We start from the raw sequence: 20,885 nt of genomic DNA on the forward strand, positions 1-20,885 counted from the left end.
CCAACAGTGTAAGTACGACCCGTACCCTCACCCGCGTATGCAAGGAGCGTACCCCCCAGCCCAACAGTGTAAGTATGACCCGTACCCTCACCCGCGTATGCAAGGAGCGTACCCCACACCCCAACAGTGTAAGTACGACCCGTACCCTCACCCGCGTATGCATGGAGCGTACCCCCACCACACCAGTGTAAGTAGACTCGTACCCTCACCTCGAATGCATTGAGCGTACCCCCACCGTGTATGTTCCAAGCGTACATATCCTGAAATCGGAGGTGTGTGTGCAGAGTCCACCCAGCAGTGCCCTGAGACAGGAGGGGTGGGTGTGGAGTCCTCCCAGCAGTGCCCTGAGACAGGAGGGGTGGGTGCCTATCACTAACAGCAGTGCCCTGAGACAGGAGGGGTGGGTGTGGAGTCCTCCCAGCAGTGCCCTGAGACAGGAGGGGTGGGTGCCTATCACTAACAGCAGTGCCCTGAGACAGGAGGGGTGGGTGTGGAGTCCTCCCAGCAGTGCCCTGAGACAGGAGGGGTGGGTGCCTATCACTAACAGCAGTGCCCTGAGACAGGAGGGGTGGGTGCCTATCACTCCCAGCAGTGCCCTGAGACAGGAGGGGTGGGTGTGGAGTCCTCCCAGCAGTGCCCTGAGACAGGAGGGGTGTGTGCAGAGTCCTCCCAGCAGTGCCCTGAGACAGGAGGGGTGGGTGTGGAGTCCTCCCAGCAGTGCCCTGAGACAGGAGGGGTGTGTGCAGAGTCCTCCCAGCAGTGCCCTGAGACAGGAGGGGTGGGTGTGGAGTCCTCCCAGCAGTGCCCTGAGACAGGAGGGGTGTGTGCAGAGTCCTCCCAGCAGTGCCCTGAGACAGGAGGGGTGGGTGTGGAGTCCTCCCAGCAGTGCCCTGAGACAGGAGGGGTGGGTGCCTATCACTAACAGCAGTGCCCTGAGACAGGAGGGGTGGGTGTGGAGTCCTCCCAGCAGTGCCCTGAGACAGGAGGGGTGTGTGCAGAGTCCTCCCAGCAGTGCCCTGAGACAGGAGGGGTGTAACACATGTGTGTGAGGCCACAATTATCCACATGCATACTGGCTACAAGGGAACATGTCCCCATGAACTCATGTCAACAGACTCCACACACAAGTGCAGTGATCACCAAGGATGGAACGATTGTTGCAGGTGGAGACATGGCCCTGCATGCATGGCCAAAGTAGAAGGGCTCCGTCACACACACAGCTCATGTAGACACAGCTCTGCGCTAAACATTGGGAACACCCTGCAGGGAAGAAAGCTGGGTACACAGAGGAAGGAATACACCCTGGGACAAGTGCACCATGCAGTAACTGCTTACATGAACAAAGAAAGTTAGCCAACACCTTGTGATGGCACACAGATCCCAGGGTCCCACCAATGAGCAGTACACTACTACATATCCCACACACCCAAACCCTCACACACCACCCAAAACCATGTAGCAGCCCCACCAACACCAATACCAGCATAGCAGTAGTGTGATCATGAAAACAAAATTAAGCTTTATTCAGCATGAGCACAATGTCCGTGGATCGCAGGCAGTTCAATCTTCACAAAGCCCATAGGGCAGTCAATGATTCTCAGCTGGATGGGGGACACAGTGGGATGCGTGTCCCCTACCTTGCCTGCACAGTCAAATGGCATCGTCTTCCACACTGGTGAGGGCATCAGGGGGGGGGGAAGCAACAGGCACCGCAGGGACATCAGGGCAAAGGGGCGGCGTTGTGGGTGCAGGGATGGAGGACTCCACCACAGGGGGTGGGTCAGTGCCAAAGGCGGAGGCCAGGATGGCACTACACACCTTTGCAAGGTCCTCCAGGGAGTCCCCTGCACCCGAAGGGACCTCAGGCCCCAAGGAGGGGGGGGGTCAGAGGGATGGGTCGCAGCGCCACCGGGGGAGGGTGGAGACAGGGGGGGAGACTCAACCACCCTGACCGGGGACCTCCTTAACCGCTTGCGTGGTGGTGTAACTGTGGGGCTCAGGGACAGAGCGGCCATGAAGGAGTCCTTGGGGGAGATGTGGCCAGGAGAGCTGAGGGGAGGGGATTTGGAGGGAGTGGACTGGGTGGAATGCGGACTCCCACTATGGCTGCGTGTCACACGTTTGCCCCCCGACCCAGTGGGTGTGCCTACCTCACCCTGTGTGTGCGTGTCAGGAGGAGTGCGGTGGACCTTCCCTGCTGGTGTGGTGCCCGTGTCCGTTGATGTGGGTGCATGCCGACGTCTGGGTGTACGTGGGACAGGCATGGGAGTGGGAAGTGTGGATGGGGCAGGGGTAGGTGGGGGGAGGTCGCGCTGCAGGAGACCCACTGCTGCAGTCAGTGTGGAGTCTATGGACCTCAGCAAGTTGCGTTGGTCAGCCTGCGATGAATGAATGCCCTCCAAGAAAGCCTCGATGTTGGTGAGGGTTTTGCCGTGGGCATGGAGGACATTAAGGATCGCAGCCTGACCAACCTGCAGTTGCCGCTGGATGTCCACAGACTCTGCATTGGCGGCAGCAGTGGAGACAGTGGCAGGGGGTGCGATGCCTGGCAGGAAGGAGACATGCTGTGACCGGGCACGCTGGGGAGGGACACGAGCAAGTGGGAGGCGGCTGGTGGGAACTGAGGGGGCGGTGCGAGGTGTTGTTCCGCTGTCAGCTGCTGGTGCAGCCACCGCCCACTCGGAGACATCCTCCTCGGACCTGTCAGCTTCGTATTCTGACGTGCCAGTCGACAGGTCCTCGGCCGCACTATCCTCCACCTCTGTCCCACTCGATGTGCCAGCCCCGATGTCACGGCTGGCACTGGTGCTCGGTCCCTCCGCCTTGCCTGTGTCCATGTCTCCCTCTGTGTCCCCCGACGATGCTGTGGGCAGGGTGGAGAGACAGAAATTAATCAGACAGCTGTACACATCAGTCACATGAGTCCAATCGACATAGGTAACACTGCATAGCCTGAAAAGGAAGATCCCTAACATCTACTAAACAAGGTACCGATGTAGGGCATGAAACACACAGGTGGAGCCACCATGCCACTGAAATACCATGGAGAGCATGAGACAATAGCTAAACACAGGAAACGGAGTCTGACATAGCACCCAGGCCCTGGGGACAATCCAGCACTGCATCTGCACCACACAGCGTTGGCGAAAATACCGATGACCAGGGACCATATCCATGAACTTGAGACACATGCTGCATAGGTAATGCTGAAAACATGCCCAACATGACTCGGTCACTGCACATTGCGTGTGTGTCCAGACACATCACACACTGCCCAGACCCAGCAAGTAGAAATCAGGATTTGACACATAGGCATTGCCCGCCCCAACAAGACCCTACACGAGGCAAATTGTTGAGACACAGGTGGCACCAACATCTCATAGTCTGGGTGATACACACAGGGGCAGGCAAAAAGCAAGATTGGACGCCAAACAGCCAAGGTGCGCCTGTACAAATAGTGAGGTACCAGTGCCCATCCTCAGATGAGTATAACAAGACACACAGGCACTGGCAACTGTGAGTATGAAGAAGGACAATCAGGTCAGGCTGCACAGTGGACACCTGTACAAAATAGCACGTCTATATACATGGTGACAGGGGACAATGGCACAGAGCACAACCTACGCTGTAGACACTGAGATTGTCCACGTTTATGATGACACATACACCACTGAGGAAAAGGTGCCCCAGGGGACAGTAGTGGGCACGCAACTACATGCTACTGAATGGTAATGACTGCAACACACGTCACCATCCCTGCACTATGTGTATCGCACACTCATGCACATCATGTCACAGGCCACTACATAGGACATGCGCGCTGTAAGGCATGACACATGAGAGACCAACTCCCATGTCTGGAGTCAGCATCAGTGCCAACTGACATGGAACCCACATGCAGTGAACTTGACAGTGCACAGGCAAGGTCCCACAACCTGTTACACACCACCCCCACACATGATGCTACAGTCATTGTTCTCGTGGACAAAGCGCCAGCCTACATTACCTTGTGAAGGAGTGACTACACACAGACCAGGGAACACATTGCAAGGAGGGGAAGGGTGGCAGGGGCGCAGCGCTATACTGGGGCAAACAGGATCTGCACAGCACCTTTAAACCATGCCAGTGAATTCATGCTACTGTGCCCTTACAAATGCCGGTGACACACAACAAACACACATGTACCTACCCCCTTCCGGCTGCTGCATCGCCTGTAAGCGCCTCTCCAGGTCTGGAAAGACCACCGGCAGCACACGCCTGTGGAGGTGGCTCAGACGGCGGCGGCCGCGGTTCTTGTGGCTCTCAGGTGAGTCCCCCAGCAGGAGCCGTGCAATCCTCCGCGTCCAGCACCGGATATCCTGCCAGCGTTTCCTCACCTGGGGCAGGCTCCGCCTCCGACCATCCACACCCCTCACGGCACTGACGGCGGTCAGCCAGATCTGCTCCTTGGCAGTGGCGCCTACCTGTGAGGAGGAACAAGTGACACCACATCAATACACCAGCCACATGTCACAGAGAGACATATGGGTACAAATTAGCTGGTTACAACAAGGCATGTCATGCAGCCAACGCATTGCACCTTTGTCATAGGGACATCATCCCCTGGTGAGGGAAAAAGCAGTACGTGCCACAGTGGGTACACAGGTGGAATGATGGCAATGTCACAATCAATGATCAAGGCTCACACTGTGCATCACACCCACCCCTCCTGTCTCAGGGCACTGCTGTGAGTGATAGGCCCCCACCCCTCCTGTCTCAGGGCACTGCTGTGAGTGATAGGCCCCCACCCCTCCTGTCTCAGGGCACTGCTGGGAGGACTCTGCACACACCCCTCCTGGCTCAGGGCACTGCTGTGAGTGATAGGCCCCCACCCCTCCTGTCTCAGGGCACTGCTGGGAGACATCAGGCACCCCCCCCCTGGGACCCCCCGACAGTACATGGCATGTGTGTTACACCTGGACACAATGGCAGAAGTCACAGTCACAACATAGGGACAGTCTGTGGCAGTGGCCTATGCACTCACCTGATACCCTGGTCGCCCATACAGCATGGAGTACTGTGGGAGGATCACATCCAGCAGAGCCATGTTCTCCTCCAGGGTGAATGGCTGTGTCCTCTCCACAGCCCTTGACATGGTTCCAGGGAATCAGTAGCAGCAGCTGGGTCGACGAATGCAAAGATGTGCAGGCAAGTACTCCCTCATGGGACCTGGCTGCCTTATATGTTGCCTTCTGCCCAGTCTCATGCACAGGAGTACAGAGTGATTGAGCACTCACATTTGCATCCTATGTTTCCACCAATCCCTTCAAACCTAGCAGTCTGTGGGTTCTCTATCGGTTTCATTCTCCTGCATGATGTCAGCCCCACAAACACATTGCAACAAAGTAGAATAATTCCAACTGACTTCTGCTGTGCACCTTCCAGAACAATTTCGAAATTTGAACTTGGTCTCCATGACAACCAGCATGCATGTAGGCCTTAATACTTGTCCCCTATGTAATTTGGAGCATCACACACAGGTACGGTGCGTTTCGGGGCCCTAGGGCACCCCAAATGCATGGCAACGGCCCGTACATGCATGCCTACGTTCACTATCACTATGGGTCTGCACGCGTATGCGTACTCGTAGTGGTACGGGCCGTACACTCGCATGTACGCTCACTATCACTACGAGTACGCATACTCGTGCAGACCCATAGTGATAGTGAGCGTAGATGCGTGTGTACGGTCCGTACCACTACGGGTACGCATACGCGTGCAGACCCATAGTGATAGTGAGCGTAGATGCGTGTGTACGGTCCGTACCACTACGGGTACGCATACGCGTGCAGACCCATAGTGATAGTGAGCGTAGATGCGTGTGTACGGTCCGTACCACTACGGGTACGCATACGCGTGCAGACCCATAGTGATAGTGAGCGTAGATGCGTGTGTACGGTCCGTACCACTACGGGTACGCATACGCGTGCAGACCCATAGTGATAGTGAGCGTAGATGCGTGTGTACGGTCCGTACCACTACGAGTACGCATACGCGTGCAGACCCATAGTGATAGTGAGCGTAGATGCGTGTGTACGGTCCGTACCACTACGGGTACGCATACGCGTGCAGACCCATAGTGATAGTGAGCGTAGATGCGTGTGTACGGTCCGTACCACTACGAGTACGCATACGCGTGCAGACCCATAGTGATAGTGAGCGTAGATGCGTGTGTACGGTCCGTACCACTACGGGTACGCATACGCGTGCAGACCCATAGTGATAGGGCCGTACACACGCATCTACGCTCACTATCACTATGGGTCTGCACGCGTATGCGTACTCTTAGTGGTATGGACCGTACACACGCATCTACGCTCACTATCACTATGGGTCTGCACGCGTATGCGTACTCGTAGTGGTACGGACCGTACACACGCATCTACGCTCACTATCACTATGGGTCTGCACGCGTATGCGTACTCGTAGTGGTACAGACCGTACAAATGCCTGTACGCTCGCCATCACAATGGGTACACATACCGCAGCACTCCCACAGTGATTTGGGAACATACACAGACCCTCTTAGCAGCAGTACGGCGGTTTTTACACATCACAGTGGTGATAGGCGACACACAGGTAGGAATAGGGCGGACATACTTGTCCATGGATGGACATACTTGTCCAGGAATGGACATCAAGGCATCGTCTGTGCATTACTACATGTGTGGGGCACAGGTGTGACAGGCTGTGATGTGGAACATGCCTCCTGAGTGGAGAAGGCACCAGATGTATGATGAGATGTGCTTAGGTGTACTGTGTGACGGTGCAATGTGTGCCAGGCATGCCCTTGACTCCTTTGACATGTGTGCATGTCGTACTGCGCACTTGGGGTGAGCGTCACTGGCATGGCACGGACACCAACACACGGAAGTGTCCCATGATGCCCGGTACAGGGGTCATGACACATGACTTGTCATTACCCACAGTGCACAATGTGACTATGTCATTTATGTGTCCGGGATTTTCATCAGGTTGATGTTGTAGCACCCTCAAAAGCTGCAGCCGTTGCAGCAACCAACATGTGTCTGTGTGTAGATTGTCATTGCACACTGTTCCGCACACCATGCCACATGTGGTATCGGATGTGAGGTGCACATGTATGCATGGGACACGGAGTAGCGTGACAAGGCCATGTCAGCATCCTCACAAGGAATGTGTGGTGAGTCATGACATGTGCACCTTCATGGCAAGGTGTGTGGGCAGGCCTAGTGTAATGTCATGTGACCTGTGGCTCCGGTGTTCCGCAACCAGTCTCTGCAATCGGCATCCCACTTCTGCTGATGTGTGGGTGTATGTCACTCCTGTCTTGCGTCGGGCTGTTCACTTGCACTGGGACACAGCTATTCCCATGGCGTGGCATGGGGAGGTTCTCAATCTCCGTGTGTAGCTGGGTCTTGGAAGGAGTGTCACCTTGCATCCATACGTGTCCTGGGCATGTAGCACATACCTGACTCCCTATGTAGCATGTGTGTTTAGCCAGATTTACATGTGCTCAGTAGACATGATTTGTTGTCGTAGTGTACTCACTCTTCCTTGTCACTTCCAAATTACTGCAGAGCGCCGCCTCTTGCCCGAAGAATTCCAGACTTGGCTGCCATGCAGGAGAATGACAGGATCCGGCTCTACCGCTTCACCCAACCGTTGATCCTGGAGCTGACGGCGAGACTGGCACCACACCTGCAACCGCAGCACAGGTATCCTACGGCACTGACACCCCAGCTGAAGGTAATGGCTGCCCTACATTTTCTTGCCACGGGTACCTTCCAAAATACCATAGCTCATGTTGGTGGCATGTCCCAGAGCATGTTCAGCGGTGTGCTGCATGATTTCTTGGAGGCCATGTTGATTCACCTGGATGACTTCATCAAGTTCCCAACCCCTGAACAGATGACTGAGGTCAAGCGTGGATTCTATGCCCTGGGAGGGATGCCCCATGTCATTGGGTCCATAGATGGGACACATGTAGGTTTGGTACCACCACACGCACGGGAGGTGGCGTACCGCAATCGGAAGCACTACCACTCCATCAATGCCCTTGTGGTGTGTCTGTCCAATATGGTGATTTCACATGTCTGTGCTCGTTTCCCAGGATCAGCACACGATGCCTACATCATGAGGCATAGCGGGATGCCTGATATGATGATGCAGCTGCGCAACGAACGGGCATGTGTTGTTGGTGGGTACAGTCTGTCTGTCCTGTATTCTGTATAGCCGACCAGCACGACCGCTTCACCAGTTCTAACGATGTCCATGTGCTTCCCATGTAGGGGACGCTGGCTATCCCAACATGCTTGGCTGCTGACACCTCTCCGCAACCCCATCACGCCGGCACAGCTCCGCTATAACACCGCCCATGGCCGGACAAGGCGAGTGATAGAGAGGACGTTTGGCATGCTGAAGAGCCGATTCCGGTGCCTCCACAAGACCGGCGGTGCACTCCCTTATGCCCCGGCGAAGGTCTGCAAGATCTTCATGGTCTGCTGCATGCTGCACAACATGGCAGTTGAAAGAGCTGTGCCACTCATCCTGAATCAACATGACGAGGACCATCCACCCGTGGAGGACGAAGGCCTTGGCAATGGGGCTAGTGATGTGGAGGATGTGGAGCCGCAAGAGGACATCCGGACTCGGCTCATACGCGACTTATTTGCTTAGTGGTGAGTACCAGTGTCTGAGTGTGCACGCATTGGTCCCCGTGTGGCATGCGTTGTGATGTGTGTCTCCACCTGCATGTATGGCACGTGGGTCAGAGGTGTGTGTGGGTGTGTCACTGGAGTGATGGTGGCAGTGATGGTAGTATTTCCCCAGTCATAATTGTGACCTAGCATGTTGTCATCCATACATGTGTCCAGTCAATGCACATGCAAGTGGCTGTGCTTTTTGTGGCTGACTTCTTGTGTGTCTCTCTTCCCCAGGTACCTGCGCATGCCGTTTGCTGGTTGCATTGTTGTGGCACTGCTATTCCTCATGGACATGACATCGTGGGCTGACTCAGCGTTACAGGCACGGACACGTTTGGAAGTCTCCATAGGGTAAGGGATGCATCTGGGGTGTATTGGGTGTGGCAGTTGTTCACAATGTGTGCACACTGCCCCTGTCGGGGTTTGGTTCCTCTGCAGCCATGTCGCATCCCCATGGGACACGACATGCAGCTGTGTACACCTGAATAGATGGTCTGCCTGGTTGACAGTCATCAGTGATGGGATAGTGGATTGTGATGATGGCATCAATGTGTGTGACACTGCCCTCGGACACATACGGTTAGCATTGGCTTGACATGGTGTGGGACTTCCACATCAGCGGATCTATGGTGTATGGCAGGCTCTCCGTGTGCAGCTGTGGGTATTTAGCTGTTAGCCGACGCTTGTGTGCCAGTACCATGGCTATCACGCATTTGTGCTGCAGAAGGGGGGTGCCAGTGTTGGACCCACATGTCACTCCACATGATGTGTTCATGTGTACTTCGAGTTGCCTCTGCAGACCCGAATACATGACTAATAAAGGTGTCCCTATGCCTCCAAGGTGCCTCTTCTCAGTCAATGCTGGTGTGTTGGCACGGTGCATCCTGCATGTCTGGCATGGTATTCCCTGATTGTGGCTATGTGTCAATGTGTCGATTCGCAAGATGCAAGCTGTGTGTTTGGGCTGTGACTGTGTATTGGGCATGATGTCCATGACTGCGTGGGTATTGTGACATGTGCCATCCCCATGCATCCAACGTTGTCCAGGCCCCCATTCTCTGCATCCACCGGACTCAAGCTTGCAGGACATGGTTCTGCCACCTGTCTACACATACCTAGGTGCCACCCAGGACACTGGACTGGATCCCTGACCTCTGCGCATGACTGTTGGTGTACTCAATGTGTGTGTCAGCACGGTTGTTCGGCCACCCCCTCAGCTGGTTGTGCCCATCACGGGTGTGTATGGTGCTCCATGTATGTCTTGCCTAATGAACTGTGACCCATGTGTCCTGTGCCAGACTCAGGCCCTAGGGTGTGGATGGTTGAAGAGAAAAGATGACTCAGGCATGTTTAGACTTTACAAGACACATGTTAGGTAATAATGCTACCAGCAGGCATATACTCTTCATAGTGTGATTTATTATTGGGGGGGGGGGGACAAAGTGAGGGGCTTTCCGGGATTAGGGAATCCAAAGTTCAGTAGGGGAGTTGATGTCCTTGCCATGGGAAATCCTCAGAGTCCATGCCACAGTCTTTGTCAACATTGGTCAGCCACTGACCAGCAGGGCCATGTGGCAGAGAATGTCTCTTGATGCTGTGATGCTGTTGCTCCAGTGGGCCAGGTGCCAGGCCAGGTGTCCTGGGAGATGGTGATGTAGCAGCCACCCTCACGGTCCTTTCCGTGGACGACCCGGCCTCCTGCGGGGAAGCTCACCAGCAGGCCGTGACGACGTCTGGGATGCTCCGTCGGATGTTTCCTCCTCCTCCTCCTGATCCCTCCCTGTGGGTGGTGATGTTCTCCGCCTTCTGGCACAGGGAGGGTCGGCCATGGTGTCGGCCATCCGACGGAGTGTAGCGTGAATCCCCTGGAATGCCGTCACTTGCTCAGCCTGTCTGTCCTCCATCCTCCGTTGGTGTACCAGTAGACAGGCAATTAGCTCCGCATGTTGCTGGGCCTGCTGGGCCTTGATCCCCTCGAGGACGGACACAACCTGGGCCATGCCCGTGGTGTCCTGCCGGTATGAGTCCAGGATGTTACGGACATGTGAAAATACCGGATCCCCAGCCAACTGGTCAGGCTCGCGCCTCCGCCGTCCTCCACTCCCACCACCCCTGCCCACTTGCGCCTGGCCTGCACTTGTGGGCACATGGGGTCTCCGGGACCCCTGAAGGGTGGCATTGGCGTTGTCGCCTGCCTCCTCCTGGGTGCCCGGGACACCGTGTCCCTCCTGGCGAGCCTGGCTGCATTGTGGTGTTGGGGCAGGGATCCTGGGTGTCTCCTGGGATGTGGCAGGAGTGGGGGTGGTGGTTGGCACAGTTGTACCTGACGCAGGTGCTGCAGGTGGTTGGACACCAGAGGGGCCAGGTCGGTCGGGGTCGTCCGCAGAGTGGTGAGAGTGGTCGCTGCCGGTGGGATCGGGCTCCTGCAGATCCGGGTCCTGTGAGTGTTCCCCCCCAGTGTTGGGGGGTGCACCACGACGTTGACCTGTGTGTGAGAGAGACAATGTTAATTTTGGTCCATGCAACATCCATGTTTCATCCGTTTCAAAGTTGGCACATTTCCTCTTGGAATTAGGATCTGTCTTGCATTCCACTCACAGTGCACTTGTGCATGGGTGTGTCCCTTGGCCACCACTTTGGCCCCTTTAACTATGTGTGGCACAGTCTTACTTGCTGCGTCAAGTGTGACTGCAGTCAGCAGTGGAGTGGGCAGGTGTGGCGAGCCATGCATTGGCGCCTTCCGTGTAGCACTGTACATGCGCACATGGAGTGGATCCACACACTTATATGATCCAGGTAGCTGTCCTTGTGCTCGTGTACAGGTTGTGACATGGCCCTGTGTTTTGCCATGGTGAAGAGGGGGGGTTCTGGCACTGGCCACCCTTGTCTACATGCACGCAGTCTACCTGCTGACGAGCAGACATTCACACACGCAACACGGCTGATTAGCTCTCCCTGTGTCTCGCTCCCTCTGTGTCCCCCTCTCCCTCCCTCCGTGTGTCAGCCTACTCCCTCTGTCCGTCTCCCTCCCTCTCTGTCCCCCTCTCCCTCCATCTCTGTCCCCCTCTACCTCCCTCTCTGTCCCCCTCTCCCTCCCTCTGTGTCCCCCTCTCCCTCCCTCCGTGTGTCAGCCTCCTCCCTCTGTCCGTCTCCCTCCCTCTCTGTCCCCCTCTCCCTCCCTCTGTCCCCCTCTCCCTCCCTCTCTGTCCCCCTCTCCCTCCCTCCGTGTGTCACCCTCTGTCACCTCGGCCCAGCTTCCTGGGCACACACTGTTAGCAGATCTTTGAGTGGCCCTTGGTTTGTTGATGTGAGTTTGTTTCTGATCTCCAGGCACCCATTGGGTGTGATGTGTGTCTGTGCGCTGCTGCTGTGGTGGTGTGTGCTGCCACTCTTTCACAATGTTGGCTGTTCATTAGCTGCTGTCATGTGCAAAACAGTGCCTTCACCCCCATGTGTTGATGCAAGGCGTCCGCCATTTGCTGGCAAGTCATTCCTGTGTTGGGACACACTGTTTGTCTGGCTGTGACCTAGGCCATATGGGTAGAGTGAATTGTTGTCTGCTTCTGAGTTGCACTATGTGCTTTTTTGGGCCCAGCCTCCCGCCATCCGGGTTACCGTGTCATGTGTTGTTGTCTTCTGTGGCCTGTGACTTGACATTGTCCAGCTGGGTGCATGGGGCATGGTGGCAGCAGTGGCATGTGCGTGCTCATGGAGTGTGGTTGAGTCATGCGATGGCTTGTGGTGGTTGCGTGCCTGTTAGTGATGTTGGTTGTGGATGCCGTTCCCCCCATGTGAGGTGCGTTGTTTGTGTACTCACCCGGGTCTCGGAGTCCTTCTAATCCTTCGACTGCCTCCACCGGCAGTATGGCCATCACCCTCTCCTCCCAGGGATGGTAGTGTACGGGTCTGCGGGAGGGCCCTCCTCCGGTGGCGTTGGCCTGGTCGTGTTCATCCTGCCTCTTGGCTCGGACCCTCCTCCGCAGATCGTACCACCTGTTCTGGCATTCCTGCCTGGTCCGTCTGGTGTCCGCAACAGCATTCACAGCATCGACGATGGTCTGCCACATGGCTGTTTTTGCTGCCTGGCTGGTGTTTCTGACCAATGTTCCAAAGATCTGTGGCTCGACTCTGAGGATTTGATCAACAAGAACCTCCAACTCTCGGTTACTGAACTTTGGATTCTTGGTAGTGGGCATGATGAGGGGTGTGGATGGTGGGGGGGTGTGGATGGTGGGGGTGGTGTGTGGATGGTTGTGGGTGTGTGGGTGTGGTTGTGCAGGTGCGTGTGTGTGTGAATGTGATGAGGGTGTGTTTGTGAAGGTGGTTGTGTGAAGGTGTGCAAGTGTAAGGTGTAGTAAAGGTTGAGGTCTGGTGCTGTGGGTTGTCTGTGGGGTCTGGCAGCAGTGGGTCTGTTGCAAAGGCTCATGGTTTGTGTGTGTGGGCCCTTTTTATTGGTCCATTGGTGGGTGTGGCTGTGTTTGAATTGTGGGTGGGTTGGTTATAAGGAGTGGTGGTGTATTGGGCCTCTGTTTGTTTTTGGCAGTTGCAGGTCAGTGAAGGTGTTGTTTTGGTGTTTTTTGGCCATGTTTAGTGGCTTTGTGCCATTCGAATGGTGTATTGTTGTGTTGTTTTGTTGTGTCCTGGTTGTGTCCGTGCGTTTTGAGCGTGTGTACGGTGTGTACACGGGCCATTTGGTTGTACGGTGCTGTCCTTGTGTGTGGCTTGGTACGACTCGTACATGCGGTTGTGATGTTGGGGCCTGGGGTGCGCTCCGTAGTTAGGAGGTTGTGTTGGGGGTAGGACTCGAACGTACTGGGATGTACATACACGGTGGTTCGACACGTACAGGGGTGGGGGTAGGACTCGAACGTACTGGGTACACGGTGGTACGACACGTACTGGGGTGGGGGTACGACTGGAACGTACTGGGGTGTAGGTTCACGGTGGTATGACACGTACTGGGGTGGGGGTGGGGCTCGAACGTACTGGGGTGTAGGTTCACGGTGGTACGACACGTACTGGGGTGGGGGTACGACTGGAACGTACTGGGGTATAGGTTCACGGTGGTACGACACGTACTGGGGTGGGGGTACGACTGGAACGTACTGGGGTGTAGGTACACGGGGGGTATGACACGTACTGGGGTGGGGGTGGGGCTCGAACGTACTGGGGTGTAGGTACACGGGGGTATGACACGTACTGGGGTGGGGGTGGGGCTCGAACGTACTGGGGTGTAGGTTCACGGTGGTATGACACGTACTGGGGTGGGGGTGGGGCTCGAACGTACTGGGGTGTAGGTTCACGGTGGTACGACACGTACTGGGGTGGGGGTACGACTGGAACGTACTGGGGTGTAGGTTCACGGTGGTACGACACGTACTGGGGTGGGGGTACGACTGGAACGTACTGGGGTGTAGGTACACGGGGGGTATGACACGTACTGGGGTGGGGGTGGGGCTCGAACATACTGGGATGTACATACACGGTGGTTCGACACGTACAGGGGTGGGGGTAGGACTCGAACGTACTGGGTACACAGTGGTACGACACGTACTGGGGTGGGGGTACGACTGGAACGTACTGGGGTGTAGGTACACGGGGGTATGACACGTACTGGGGTGGGGGTGGGGCTCGAACGTACTGGGGTGTAGGTTCACGGTGGTACGACACGTACTGGGGTGGGGGTATGACTGGAACGTACTGGGGTGTAGGTACACGGGGGGTATGACACGTACTGGGGTGGGGGTACGACTGGAACGTACTGGGGTGTAGGTTCACGGTGGTACGACACGTACTGGGGTGGGGGTACGACTGGAACGTACTGGGGTGTAGGTTCACGGTGGTATGACACGTACTGGGGTGGGGGTGGGGCTCGAACGTACTGGGGTGTAGGTTCACGGTGGTACGACACGTACTGGGGTGGGGGTACGACTGGAACGTACTGGGGTGTAGGTTCACGGTGGTACGACATGTACTGGGGTGGGGGTACGACTGGGACGTACTGGGGTGTAGGTTCACGGTGGTACGACACGTACTGGGGTGGGGGTACGACTGGAACGTACTGGGGTGTAGGTACACGGGAGGGTATGACACGTACTGGGGTGGGGGTGGGGCTCGAACGTACTGGGATGTACATACACGGTGGTTCGACACGTACAGGGGTGGGGGTAGGACTCAAACGTACTGGGGTGTAGGTTCACGGTGGTATGACACGTACTGGGGTGGGGGTGGGGCTCGAACGTACTGGGGTGTACATAGACGGTGGTACGACACGTACTGGGGTGGGGTGTACCTAGACGGGTGGGGGTATACATACACGGGGGGTACGTGTCGGACGTACGGGGGCTGGGGGGAGTGTTGGGCGCGTATGTGGGCACATGTCTCCATGGTTGCTATAGGAGTTCGGTGCGGACGGTGTTTTTTCCATACGGTTGTACGCTCGGACGCACGGGATGGATCGTGATTCCTCGGTCGGACTTGGCTTTTCACGTTTGTAAGGTAAATCGTCCGAGGACGTGTCGGACACATTTTCCGACCCGAGGACGTGTGGGGAATGATTCCCAGTGCGGTTCGTATGGACTTTTTACCATGCGAATCGTGATTGCCAGTTCGTACGGCACTTGTACGATTCGTACGGTAAAAAGACCCGATACGAGTCGCACGGGGACATTTTTTACCGGATCGTGATCGGCACCAGAGTGGGGTAAATGTGGTAAAAGCTACACCAACTTACTGTGGGATCTTCTATTACCTGAGCAATAGCCCACGCTGGTCCCATAATATTTTGCCCACCTATGTATAAGAGAGATCCATATTTTAGATATGGAAGAACATCATTTGTCAACATCACCATTCAGGCCTTGTGTTGCATAAACGCTAACCTTGTCCACTCCTGACTCTCACTCAATTCCTCCTGACTCAAAAATAATACTTTTAAAAACTACATCTCCTTTGCTTCAAAGAAGTTACTATTGCTATCCTTTGTTATATCAGGTCTTCTTTGTTATGTCCTGGTGGTAGTCCAGTATCAGTCTTTCTAAAGTTATGATGAGGATATATTAATATAAAAACCCAATAACTCTGCTTTTTCTTTTAATCTAGTTTGCTGTGATGGATAATACTTTGATTAATCCTACAGTTGGAGTTCACCTAGGTAGGAGTGGGACCTCGCTTGTGATTCCCTCTACATTAGCATGCTAGTCTGCTATTATTACCAGCACAATAAGATGGCACTTTGGGAAACCCTTCAGTAAGAACACAGAGAAGTAGCAGCCCTCGCTTCATCCATTGTGGTAAGGGAACTATGGAACTGTGTTGTAATATGGCAATGCCCCCTAGTGGCCGATATAGTTACAGAGGGTAGTAGGACTAGTGTACTGTAGGGTATATGCTTTTTCAAACAGGTTTAAAAACAGGCTACGCTAGAAGGCCGCAGTACAAAGTAAAACACCCCAAAAAAGATTTGTGGCATTAATAACATAAAATAAATATCTATTTCCCTTTTTTAACAATAAAACCCATCTTTTCTACCCACAACAGGCCCAACCCTCTCCCCAAACAAATCTCCTTGTCCCCATCCAATGTCCAATGAAAAAGTCTAGGAAACAGTCCCAGTCCCAACACCCACAAGTCCTTCTCATCAAAACAAATATTTAAAAAGGGGATAAAGAAGAGGGCACTACACTACACATGGCTCAGACACTGTTTGAGGTACCTCTACATGCATCTTATTTCAATGCGTGCCAGCCTCAGCATGACACGGTGCGGAAGTATTCTCTGAGTGCAAGGGGGGCAGCTGTGACAGGCGGCTGTCAGCTGCCAGCAGTGATGGAGTTGTTTTTGTTAGGAGGATGGAGGCTGGCTGGGACCCTGTTCAGCAGCAGAAGCTGCCTCCTCCTATTCCTTCTCAAGGTCCACTAGGCGCTGAAATATGTCCTGTATGGCCTCCAGCCTCTGCTGCTGCAGCTGGGCTGCTATCTCCTGCCTAGTAGGTTGTCGACCATTAGGAGTATCTTTATCAAGAAAGAAAAAGGACACATCATAAACAATGCTCTGTGCAAAGCACTTCTTTTAAACTATATAGTAGCACAGTAGCAGTACATTGATGGTCCCCAGGGCCATTAGAATTTGATGTGATTAGAGTCAGAGCCATTTTTTACACACACGTCTCACATCAGGCTGCAACTGCTTGAAAGGAATTAAGGCAGAATAACAGATTACATGTTGAAAAAAAAATCTTTTTTTCTTTTGAAGGGTTTCCTAGTAAACAAATAAACAGACTCTTTGTGTGGAAATATAAATAACCTCTCCTTAATAAGTAGGATATTATGCACTATGGGGGGTACTAGTATTCTTGTTGTGCCAAATTAATTGAAGTATGGTTGCTAGTGCGTTGGTAGTCACTACTTTGCTACTCTGCATTCTGCAGCTGGAGCAGCTGTAAAGGGCAATTATTTTATCCCAATGGCCCTGCTCTTCTCCGTAAGGCATTTCAATTTGACCGTGACTCGAAGGCAGATGACTAATAATGATACACGTCATACACGTCAGGTATAAATTTAAATACCGCTATCCTGTGCCGTAAGTAGACTGGGGTAAATTATGCACTGCATTTCAGGGAAAGGACTGAGGAACAGGATATATACATTGTGTTTAGCACTTTCATCACAAACTATCCCATCCACAAAAACTCAAGGAACTTAGTCCCACTTTACTTACCGGCCTTGCCCTCCACCACAATTTATATTTCCAACAAATACATTTGCTTGGCAGTATGGAAAGGAAATTCAACTTGCTTGACTCCAGGGTAAGTTAGAGGGATTAGCGCGGATAACTAAGTGGATGTCTTACTACAGAATACTAGTGGGGTGTCTCTGATTCATATCATCTACCTAATCTTTAGCATTATCAGTCACTGTAGTTAACAAATGTTGAAGGTGAGAAATTTGAAAAAGCGTAAAGCTGTTATTGTCAGCCATGAAATATTTAAATAATTAGGCCTGGGCGGAGCTCGCAGAGTTTCACTCCAAGGAATGCCGCGGAGTCGCTGCAAACTCTACCTAATTCGACAGAGTTACGTGAGCAGGCGGAGGATTGCTCGTCCATCCTGAATGATTTTTCCTTGGCTGCTGAGGGTCATTCGGAGCAAAGAACCCATATTGTTGCAACAAGTAAGTCCCCTACAGCTGGATTGCTGAGACGTGGTTGGAGGCCCAACCCAGTTTCTCACCTACTCTGCACAGGGGCCTCCTGGCCCACTACTTGTTGGGGGACAAAGTCCCCTTAGCTGCTGAGGGGTGTTGGGGGCCACAGCCGGATTGCTGAGATGTGGTGGGCGGCCTCGCCCCCTTTCTCAACCAGTCATCACAGAGTCTCCTGGCACACTACTGGTTGAGGGATGAAGTCCCATTGGGTGCTGAGGGTCGTTGGGGGCCAAGAACCCCTATTAGTGCCACAAGAAAGTCCCCCACAGCCAGATTGATGAGCTGTCGTCGGAAGCCCTGCCCTCTTTCTCAACCACTGTCTTGTTGCGCTCCACGCATGCACGCCAAAAATTCCACACCATTGCGGAGTGCCGAGTTTATTGATAACGCCGCATTCTCCGTGGAATGTAGAGTTGCCATGCATTCTAATATTTGTTAATGCAACATTAACTTAAGCAGACGCAGATTGCACAGCCAACACTTAAGTGGCGAATTGAACTATGCAGCAGTTAGATCATGGGTGGCACTGACGAAATGCCACGTGAAGGGATGTGATGGGTGGCATACATATATCTCTCGCTTACCAAATACGGTGAGTCAAGAGAGTACACAGAAATCCCCCCCACTTTGAACTAAAGCATTGATAAAACCAGTCCAAACAAGCAAAGTAGGTGTCCACGCCCCTCCCCAGAAGAACTCCCTTGTTTCTTTATCCAAGCAATTATCCATTCATCCATTCATCATTTTATTTTTCTAGTATTCTTCACCCTACGATAACCATCATTAAGATTTACATTCTCATATCCAGTCTTTCACTATTGAAAACCATCCGTCCATATATATCCATCCATCTATTCTTTCACCTATCCACTGCTCTCAACCATCCTTTCATCAATACATCCACGTAGCCTATCACCCATTCACCCTTCCACCCATCCTGCTTTAACCCACCCATGAAGAATTCCTTTCACCCATCAAACATCTCACCCACACAGGAAGGCATTCCTTTACCCAATGACCATCCTTCACCCACACCAATGCATCCTATCACCCACCAATGCATCCTTTCACCTTCACTCATGCATGCATCCTTTCACTCCAATAACATTTCACCGATCCTTTCTCTTTCCCTCCTTTTTTTCTATTTTCCATCAACCCATCATTTTAAGCGTTCATTGTGAGCTTTTGTCTGCTAAGTTGCAGATAGAAGAGGCCATAAACTCTACACCACTTTAACTGCTAATGTGAGAGGGGGTGTTCACAACGCCCTTGCAGTTAGTGTACCAGTACTTGTCAATAAGCAAGCAATGTGACTTACATAGCCCGTCTCTGCCACCGCTGGGACTTCCCCTTCACCTGCCACCGTGTCTGCTTTGCTGGTGTTATCGCTGGCCCTGGAAATAGTCTGTGCATCATTGCATTGCACATTTTAGATGTCAGATACGCCTCCTCTGATAATTATTTTTAACAAATTTCAACCACAATACATCACTACATATCAGTTGCAGTATCTCCTATCAAAAATATCACATTGGGCATTTTGTTTGTTGGCAAAGTCTGAAAAGTCAGGTAGTCAAGCCAAGCAAAAACGTTTTGTAATGGAGCAGTAGAGCTATGGTGATTCTTGAGTCATTGGCACACTATGAAGGGCAGGGATAATAATTGGTCAATGAAGGATCTATTGTCTTGGTTGGCAAATGCAATGGTACCGTTCTCATATTATTTTCCAGCCATGCTGCACTAGCATCAAAACTGCTAGTATACTACTACTGTATAAATGAATACATACACGCTTGCTGAGTGGAGCTATACGACCCCCAGAGCCTACCTGAGCCCGCCAGAGCCCGCCATGAGGGGAACGGCCACCGCTGGGGAACAGAGCTCTATCCTACGATTTTCAGCGCCAGCAGCCGCCGTGAGGGAAACGGCCAGCTGGGTAAAGACTACATCTCCCAGCAGTCCTTGACCCAGGCGCTCGCCGCTGCTGTCATCAGGCAGCGCCTGGGACCTATTTCTACGCCGCAGGTGCCCCGCAGCGCGGGACGCGCTTGCTGAGTGGAGCTATACGACCCCCTGAGCCTACCTGAGCCCGCCAGAGCCCGCCGTGAGGGGAACGGCCACCTCTGGGGAACAGAGCTCTATCCTCCGATTATCAGCACCAGCAGCCGCCGTGAGGGAAACGGCCAGCTGGGTAAAGACTACATCGCCCAGCAGTCCTTGACCCAGGCGCTCTCCGCTGCTGTCATCAGGCAGCGCCTGGGACCTATTTCTACGCCGCAGGTTCCCCGCAGCGTGGGACGCGCGTGGGAGGCGCCCGGGCGAGGCCCGGGCCAAGGGCGGGCCCGTCCTTGCCCGTCGTAGACCGAAGGAGGCCGGGCTGGGCAACCCCTCTGTCACCTAAATCAGGAGCACGAACTGTAAGTACCGTAGTGGTTGTAAGACGTGCAAACCGGATAACACTGCCCACATTTAACCGTGCTACTCTTTGACTGTGAGTTATTCTCTGGCCATCGTGTTCACCTTCAATGGGGAAGAGGAAATTAACAGAGGCTGGGGGTCCATCGGCGTGTAAGAGAGGGAGAAAAGCCAAAAAGGTGCTCACGCCGCTAGTAACTGTGTCCTAACTAGGATTGAAGGCATAGTGGATGAGTGTGAGGAGATTCTGATTACCACTACTGCCGCTACACCTGCCACTGATGGAAATCAGCTTGTGGCTATACCGGTCCAGTCACTTTCACATGAGAGACACATTCCAGCTATGTTCTCCAAGAAACCATCAAATAAACACTCAACGCTCTAGGGGAACAGCATAGCAGTTAGCAAACATGGACTTACATCCCCAATTAAAATCTGTTGACCCAAGTGTCCCTGCAATTACCGACAGTGACTGTATCTTTGCCCAAATACCTTGTTCCAATAGGTATGCTGTTTTAGACCCTAGTGTAGAATCAATTGATAT

This window comes from Triturus cristatus, chromosome 1_2, assembly GCF_964204655.1.
Source record: "Triturus cristatus chromosome 1_2, aTriCri1.1, whole genome shotgun sequence".
Classification (NCBI taxonomy): domain Eukaryota; kingdom Metazoa; phylum Chordata; class Amphibia; order Caudata; family Salamandridae; genus Triturus; species Triturus cristatus.